Below are 8,919 nucleotides of genomic sequence, written 5' to 3'. Positions count from 1 at the left end.
GTGTCAGGGTCAGTCCAGGTAAAAGCAAAGAGAGGATGGGATGAGGGGTGAAGGGGAATAGTGAAAAAAGCATCTTTAACATCAAGAACAGAATAGTGAGTGGTGGAGGAAGGTATTGAGGACAAAAGAGCGTACGGTTTGGGCACTACAGGGTGGATAGGCAAAGCAATTTGGTTGATAAGGTGCAGATCCTGAACTAACCTGTAAGGCTTGTCTGGTTTTTGGACAGGTAAAATGGGGGAATTGTAAGGAGAGTTTATAGGTTTCAGAAGCCTATGCTGTAACAGGCGAGTGATAACAGGATTTAATCCTTTTAAAGTGTGCTGTGGGATGGGATATTGGCGTTGAGTGGGGTAAGGGTGATTAGGTTTTAATGGCATGGTAATGGGCATGTGATCGGTTGCCAGGGAGGGTTGCCAGAGATGTCCCATACTTGTGGATTAAGGTGGGGGGATACGAGAGGAAGACGCAAAGAAGGCTTTGGATTGGGAAGAAGGATGACAATGAGATGTCACTGTAGTCCAGGAATAGTCAGGGAAGCAGATAATTTGGTTAAAATGTCTCGGCCTAATAAGGGAACTGGGCAGGTGGGGATCACTGAAAAAGAGTGCATAAAAGAATATTGTCCAAGTTGGCACCAGAGTGGGGGAGTTTTAAGAGGTTTTGATGCTTGGCCATCAATACCTACAACAGTTATGGGGGCAAGGGAAACAGGCCCTTGAAAAGAAGGTAATGTGGAGTGGGTAGCCCTCGTATCAATTAAACAGGGGACAGACTTACCCTCCACTGTAAGAGTTACCCAAAGCTCAGCGTCCGTGATAGTCCAGGGGGCTTCCGAGGCGATTGGGCAGTGTCAGTCTTCAGCTGCTAAGCTGAGGAGATCTGGGAAGGAGTCGGCCAAGGAACATTGGGTTTTGGCTCCAGGGGCTTTAGCAGTGGTGGCGATGTGAGTTGGACAGTCTGACCTCCAGTGGGTGCCCGCACAGAGAAGCCAGGGCTTAGGAGGAATCCCGGGCTGCAGGCATTCCTGGTCCCAGTGGCCAGGCCTTTGGCATTTGAAGCAAGGCCCATGAGGATGTTTTGAAGGAGCCCCTGGGATCTGTGGCTTGGATGTTCTGAAGTTTTTGTACACTGGAGATGTGGTTGTGGGTTGTCTTACAGCGGAGGCAAGTAGCTATAACTCAGAAATGCGTTGCTGTCTGGCTACCTCCTGTCTATTATTGTACACCTTGAAGGCGAGGTTAATTCCTGTTTTGGGGTTTGAGAGCCAGATTCTAATTTTTGAAGCTTTTTTCTAACATCAGGAGCTGAGCGGGTGATAAAATGCATATTAAGAATAAGGCAGCCTTCTAGCCCCTCTGGGTCTAGGGCGGTAAAGTGTCTAAGGGTTGCTACTTAGCAGGTCATGAACTGGGCTGGGTTTTCATTTTTACCTTGGGTAGTTTAAGTTTGTCGTAATTAACAGCTTTGTAAGCTGCCTTTTTAACCCCTTCAATTAGGCAGGAAACCATGTAATTTTGCCTAGCTATACCTGGGGAATCTGCCTAATAGTTCCATTGGGGATCTTCTCGGGGAACTGCTCGAATGCCTTCTTGGTCTGGCTCATGGAGCTGGCGGTTGTCAGCGTGAGATTGGGCTAGAGAAAAAACTCTTTCCTATTCATCTGGGGAGAGGGTAGAAGTCAGGATGACATTTAAGTCACTCCAGGTTAAATTGTAGAACGGAGTTAGATATAGGAATTCCTGTATATATTTAGTGGGATCTGATGACAAAGAGCCTAAACACTGGCTGATCTGGGAGAGGTCTGATAGAGAAAAAGGTACATGTACCCTGACTGCCTTCAGCTCCAGCCACCTCTCTAAGAGGAAATTGTTGGGCAGGTGGGGAAGAGCTAGTCATGGAACTAAACTGTAAGATGGACTAGGTGTGAAGAGGGGAGGTGATAGAAGGATTATAGGGTGGAGGAGCGGAGGCTGAGGAAGAATTGGGACTTAGCTCGGCCTGGCGACAAGCAGCCTGGGGAGGAGGGGAGAGGTCAGATGGGTCTGTAGAAAAGGAAGATTGGAAAGACTCAGCGATGCTTGGGGTTGGGACTGAGGGGACAGGCGGGAGGGAAAGAAGGAGGATTTGGGAGGAATCGCATTGGGAACAGAGACTAGGGAAGGAAGGAAGTGTGAAAAATGCCTGGATGTCAGGCACCTCAGACCATTTGCCCTTTTTTGGACAAAAATTGTCTTGGTCTCGTAGGATGGAGAAATCAAAAGTGCCGTTTTCTGGCCATTTGGAACCATGGTCGAGTTTGTATTGGGGCCAAGCGGTATTGCAAAAGAAAATAAGATGCTTAGATTTTAGGTCAGGCAAGAGTTGAAGAGGTTTTAAGTTCTTGAGAACACAGGTTAAGGGAGGAGGAGGAATGGAGGGTAGAAGGTTGCCCATAGCGAAGGAGGCACGTTTAAAGAGAAGGGGAGAGACAGAGAAGGGGGGTGGGAAGCAGCCCTGGGCTGCAATGTGGGTGAGCAGCCAAAGCAGGTGTCCCCGCAATTGACTTGCCACCAAGGGAATGTGGGTGAATGACCAAGGCAGGCATCCCCACAGAGATCAGACACCAGTGGAACATGGGTGAATAATCAGAGAGGCATCCCCGCGATGATTAAACACATGGGGGGAAGGCTGCCTTCCCGAGTCCGTGACCGGTGCCGGAGTTTTGGGTCCATGGATAAAATGTGTCTCCTTTGTCTCTATCAGAAAATGAAAGGAATTGAAATTAAGAGAAGGGAGAGATTGAAGAGCGGCGCGAAGATTGAAAGGAGAAATAGGTTGAGGGATAGTGAGAGAGGTTGGAGAAGAGAGTCAAAAAGAGGCTGCTTACCAGATTTAAAATTGGCGAGATGTTCTTTGGGCTGGTCGGTCTGAGGACCCAAGGTCCTAGGTGGATCTTTCTCATGGAGCAAAGTGCAGGAGGACAGGGGATTGATCTCCCAAGGAAGGTCCCCCGATACGAGTCATGGCACCAAAATTTCACTCGCGTCCGTGTGAAGAGACCACCAAACAGGTTTTGTGTGAGCAACGAGGCTGTTTATTTCACCTGGGTGCAGGCAGGCTGAGTCCGAAAAGAGTCAGCAAAGGGAGATAGAGGTGGGGCCGTTTTATAGGATTTGGGTAGGTAAAGGAAAATTACAGTCAAAGGGGGTTGTTCTCTGGCAGGCAGGAGTGGGGGTCACAAGGTGCTCAGTAGGGGAGTTTTTGAGCCAGGATGAGCCAGGAAAAGGACTTTCACAAGGTAATGTCATCAGTTAAGGCAAGGACTGGCCATTTTCACTTCTTTTGTGGTGGAATGTCATCAGTTAAGGCAAGGAACAGGCCATTTTCACTTCTTTTGTGGTGGAATGTCATCAGTTAAGGCAAGGACTGGCCATTTTCACTTCTTTTGTGGTGGAATGTCATTAGTTAAGGCAAGGAACAGGCCATTTTCACTTCTTTTGTGATTCCTCAGTTACTTCAGGCCATCTGGGCGTATATGTGCAGGTCACAGGGGATACGATGGCTTAGCTTGGGCTCAGAGGCCTGACACTGGCATCCTTATAAGAAAAGAGACAGAGACACCGGGGATGGTGTATACAGAGGAATGCCCAAGTGAGGACACGGTGAGCAGGCAGCCATCTGCAAGCCGAGGAGAGAGGTCTCACCAGAAACCAAACCTGTGGCTGCTTTGATCCTCTACTTCTGTAGCAGGATGAGCCGCAGATCAAACTCCTCAGACAATGAGTTAAAGAAGGAAGGGGTTTATTTGGTCGGGGTCATTGACAAGACTCCTGTCTCAAGAGCTGAGCCCCCTGAATGAGCAATTCCTGTCCCTTTTAAGGGCTCACAACTCTAAGGGGGTGCATGTGAGGGGGTCGTGATTGATTGAGCTAGCAGAGGGTACGTGACTGGGGGCTGCATGCACTAGTAATTAGATCGGAACAAAACAGGATAGGGATTTTCACAGTGCGTTTCTATACAATGTCTGTAATCTATAGATAACAGAACCGATTAGGTCAGGGGTCTATATTTAACTACCAGGCCCAGGGTGCGGCACCGGGCTGTCTGCAGTGGATTTCATTTCTGCCTTTTAGTTTTTACTTCTTCTTTCTTTGGAGGCAGAAATTGGGCATAAGATGATATGACGGGGTGGTCTCCTCCCTTATTCCCTGCTTTTGAGACTCTCACTCATTTTATTAGTGGGAGTTCTCACTTTCATTTTCACTACCCATGTCTTCGTGCAAGACAGATTGATAGTGATTCATATAGTACACTTGGGCTGAGGCATTTTGGTGAACTAAGGTAGTGATGAAGCTTTTTATCATTTGAAGAAGTATAGCTAGCAAACAAGGGAGCAGTAAGCAGGTTCCTATTATTATTATTATAACTCCTATTATAAGAGTTTTAAATCCTCCTAGCTCTGGGAACCATTTTCCAAACATGGCCCTAGGATCAAATCCATGCCACACTTGCATGGGCACATGTGCCAGTTTTGTCATATCTCTAACTATGTCTCCAACTACTTGCCCTTGATCATCTATTTGTAGACAGCAAATTGGTAAGGTTAAATTTCCCACAGACCCCTCCTTCAGCTGCTAGCAAGAAGTCGAGAGCCAATCTATTTTGATAGATAGCATTTCTCATCTGAGTTTCTTGCCGGGCCGGAATAGTCAAGGCTCTGCCGGTTTTATTAGTGATTATTTCTAAGACAGCTTGTAACCGTATGATTTGGTTGATCATGTAAGTGGGGGTCCAGTATCCCCATGAGCCGTCTTGTGCCCAAATAGCAGGCCCATAATATTGTATGATTCTCTCAGGGGGCCATTCATCATCTTTCCTATTTCCTATAGCTATGCTTCTCTTTCTGCGGGAAGCATAGACAAGGAAACCCAGGAGTTCACCTGTTTTCATGGGCAGTAAGAAGAAAGATGGTTTAAGAGTGCCAATAACACAACTACCTGCCCACTGGTCAGGTAATTTGGCATAAGCTCTATGCCCACATATCCAATATAATCCAGTGGGGGCTGTCTAGTCCCCCGGTGAGACCCCGGGTGGATCCTCATGGCTTGCGACTTTGGGAATTTGCTAAATGGATTCCTCTCTGTTTGATTTGAACTCCACCAAGTGACTGTTTTTGTGGTACCATTATACAGTTTCTGTCCCAGACAACTAAGTCATCCTACAGGGTGAGTGAATTCTTTTCCTTCTCTAACTATGCAATATTGTCCAATAATTGAGGCTTTTAGGACCCAGAAATTATCAGGGTGACTCTTTTGAGCCAGGAATTCATTAGGAACTGGGTCTGTAGGTACTAATTCGTGGGCTTCCTATGGCCATTGATCTCCCATTATAGTTCCTCCGCATACATAACATGAAGTGACATTGAGAGACTGGGCTACATGCTCGGCTAATTGCAAAAATGAATTTCTTGTTTTTCCTGGAATTTCTGGTACTGGTACATTGAGTTCATCATAGAAAGTTTGAAACACTGGCTCAGGAGAGTGTTTGTAAACTTCTCCTCAAACCAAGATATTTACTCGGGATCCAATCCAGCCCCGTCAATTCCTAAGGTCACACGCTCCCCTTTTTTCCAGCAAGGATCGAGGGGATTGGTTATTACTAGCTCTAAGGGGTTACATTGTCCCTTAGTGCAGGAAGGGCCATTTTTTCCATTCTGATGGTGTACTAGATCCTTTTCATTTTTTATCCAAGTGACCCAAATGACACAAGACCAGTATCCACATTCATTTCCACACAGTCCTAATTCATGACAAATGTACTTATTTTCGGTCATATGGCCTTTTTTCCAACTAAAAGAGCCACATCCCCTTCCTAACTTACTGCTATTAATGACAGTACAGGCATCAGATTTCAAGATTATGCATTTGGGCCCCCCTTTTTCTTCTGTTCTGGCTAATACTTTACTTGTATCATTTATGAGTCCCCACCAGTCTTCAGTTCTTAATCTTATTTCAAAAACTGTGGACATGGGAGGCTCAGAGAGGTCATAACACACAGCTGGTCAGTTGTTTCCTGGGCTACATACCTTGTACTGAGTGTCCTTACATAAACATGTTCCTTTTAAAGTTCTTAGGCATTCATAGTAACTATAGAACAGAAATATTGTTTTAACTTGTTGCCCTACATTGGCAACCTGATGTGTACACTGAGAACAGTCTTCCATGTGGGGAAAATCAGTGGAAGTATTTACAAGTTCAAATTATGAGAAAAATGAGTCCCATGATGATTCTTCTCATGCTTCGGCCGTGCATAGACCAGTCAGCTTCCAGGTGTGACTGGAGCAGGGCTTGTCGTCCTCCTCAGAGTCACTTGCAGGGGTTGTCCGGGCTCAGTTTTGCCTCCCAGGTTTCATCGGCTGCAGGTTTCACACGCTGTGGTGGATCCAGGCTGGGATTCCTTCTACCTTTATAGCTGTGGGGGTGGTCAGGATGACGGTCTGAGGTCCTTTCCACCATGGCTGCAAAGGGACTATGTTCCAGTCCTTGATCCACTCGAGATCACCTGGAGAGAAAGGGTGAACTGGGGAGAATAAGCTGATGGCACACCTCATTTACCCAAGTTGAGATTGTTTGTGTAATTTTTCCTAAAGCCTGTAGCTGTCCCTGTAATTCAATTTCACCTAACTCGAGGAGTGCCTGGAAGCTCCCATAGTATAAGAGGAGGCCTATGATACAATATTTCATAAGGGGAGTATCCTGTTTTCTTAGAAGGAGTGCATCTAATTTTAAACAATACCGTAGGAAGAGCCTGTATCCACTTTAATCCTGTTTCCTGACATACTTTCCCTAAACTATTTTTGACAGTCTGATTCATTCGCTCCACCTTTCCAGAACTCTGCGGTCGGTGCGCAGCATGTAGCCTACCTGGAATCAATTCCAGGTGATTCCTAATGCCTTTGCTATCTTCTGTACTGAGTCAGCCACAAACGCCGGCCCGTTATCTGAGCCGATTCGTAGGGGCAGTCCAAACCTAGGAATAAGATCTCAGAGAAGCACACAGGTTACCTCGTAGGCCTTTTCAGTTCATGTTGGATAAGCCTCCACCCACCCAGAGTATGTATGCACAAGAACCAGCAAGTACTTGTTATCTCCACATTTTGGCATTTCTGTGAAATCCACCTGAAGATCCTCTAAAGAAGCCAACTCCATAAGCTTGTATGCCGGGTGGAACAGTGGGGCCTTGCCTCATATTGTGCTGCACTCCCCTTTCTGAATAGTGAATCCCAGGTAGCATACCTGCTGTCTGCAGATCTGAGCTTTCTTCTTGGACACCTTATACTCACAGTCCTCCAGGTGCTGAAGCAGGGCATCAGTCCCTTTTGCACACCTGACTACTGTGGAGTGTCCTAGCAGAAGATCGTCCACGTACAGGAGCAAGGGACAGCCTAGGTCTTTAGCAGGAAACTTTTAAGGAACATGTTTATGTAAGGACACTCAGTACAAGGTATGTAGCCCAGGAAACGACCAACCAGATGTGTGTTATGACCCCTCTGAGCCTCCCATGTCCACAGTTTTTGAAATAAGATTAAGGACTGAAGACTGGTGGGGATTCATAAACGATACAAGTAAATGTCTTTTTCTTCCTTAGAATAGGTAGGTACCAGGTCAGGTGGTTGAGGGAGTAAGGGGGCTGCTACCGATGCCCGGTAAGGGTAGATGCTGCTTTCTGAGTTTCTCAATCAGCTCGAGAGTTTCCTAAGGCCACTGAGGTGGAGGCTCGCTGGTGTCCCCTGCGGTGCATGACTGCCACCCTCTGAGGTTCCCACATTGCCTCTAACAATTGCAGAATTTCTTGTTGATATTTTATGTCCTTTCTCCCAGAGTTTTAGAGACCCTTTTCCTTATACAATGCTCCATGCACTAGGAGGATTAGAAAGGCATATGGAGAGTCAGTGTAGATGTTTACAGTCTTACCTTCACTGAGTTCTAGAGCCCGAGTCAAAGCAATGAGCTCAGCCTTCTGGGCTAAAGTGTCCTGTGGCAACGGTTTGGCTTCAATGACAGCATCCAAAGTTACCACCGCATATCCTGCACATCCTTCTCCTTGTGGGTTAATGAAGCTGCTCCCATCCACATATAACTCCCAGTCTACTGATGCCTATGGCTGGTCCCGAAGGTCGGGTCTGCTAGAATAGACAGAATTCAACACCTCTACGCAGTTTTGCTTGACCGGGCTCTCTGATACCGGGAGCAGGGTGGCGGGATTTAGGGTGTTACAGACTTCAATAATTATGCTGGCATTTTCACATAGCAAGCTTTGGTACTTGGTTAATCTAGCATTTGTTAGCCAATGATGTCCTTTGGTATGCATCAAAGTTACCACAGCACGGGGGTCCTTTATATTCAGGTTTTGCCCAAGGGTTAGTTTATCTGCTGCTTGTGCTAACTTGGCTATTGCTGCCAGGGCTGTTAGACATGGTGGCCAGCCTTTGGAAACCCTATCTAGTTTTGAGAGATAGGCCACTGGCCTTGGCCAGGGACCCACAGTCTGGGTTAAACCTCCAACTGCCGTTTTTTCTCTTTCTGACACAGAGTGTAAAGGGCTTTGTCAAATCTTAGGGCTGGGGCCAACGTAAGTTTTTCCTTTAATTTACAAAAGGCTTGCTGTTGTAGAGGCCCCCAATCAAAAGGCTCCGAGTCAGCCCCCTTTGTAACTCCGTACAAAGGTTTGGCTGGTACTGCAAAGTTTGGAATCCATAATCTGCAAAACCCCACACCTCCTAGGAATTCCCTTACTTGCCTTCTGGTTTTAAGTTCTGGTAGGCTGCAGATGACCAGCTTTCTTTCTGACCCCAGGCTGCGCTCCCCTTTCTGAATAGTGAATCCCAGGTAGCGTACCTGCTGTCTGCAGATCTGAGCTTTCTTCTTGGACACCTTA

The 8,919-nt window shown here is 46.7% G+C and overlaps 1 long non-coding RNA gene across 1 annotated transcript; it reads right to left on the bottom strand.

Moving 5' to 3' along the window:
- Nucleotides 1-3,766: 3,766 nt before the first annotated feature.
- LOC114671875 (uncharacterized) lies at nt 3,767-8,167 on the bottom strand. The gene is made up of 2 exons (XR_003722008.2): nt 6,906-8,167; nt 3,767-6,543 (listed from the first exon to the last, which is right to left on the bottom strand). It is a non-coding gene; the product is annotated as an uncharacterized LOC114671875 (long non-coding RNA).
- Nucleotides 8,168-8,919: the final 752 nt, after the last annotated feature.

The sequence above is a fragment of the Macaca mulatta genome, chromosome 13 (genome assembly GCF_049350105.2).
Source record: "Macaca mulatta isolate MMU2019108-1 chromosome 13, T2T-MMU8v2.0, whole genome shotgun sequence".
Taxonomy (NCBI): domain Eukaryota; kingdom Metazoa; phylum Chordata; class Mammalia; order Primates; family Cercopithecidae; genus Macaca; species Macaca mulatta.
Note: the sequence above shows the minus strand (reverse complement) of the source record. Positions and strands in the feature narration are given on the sequence as shown.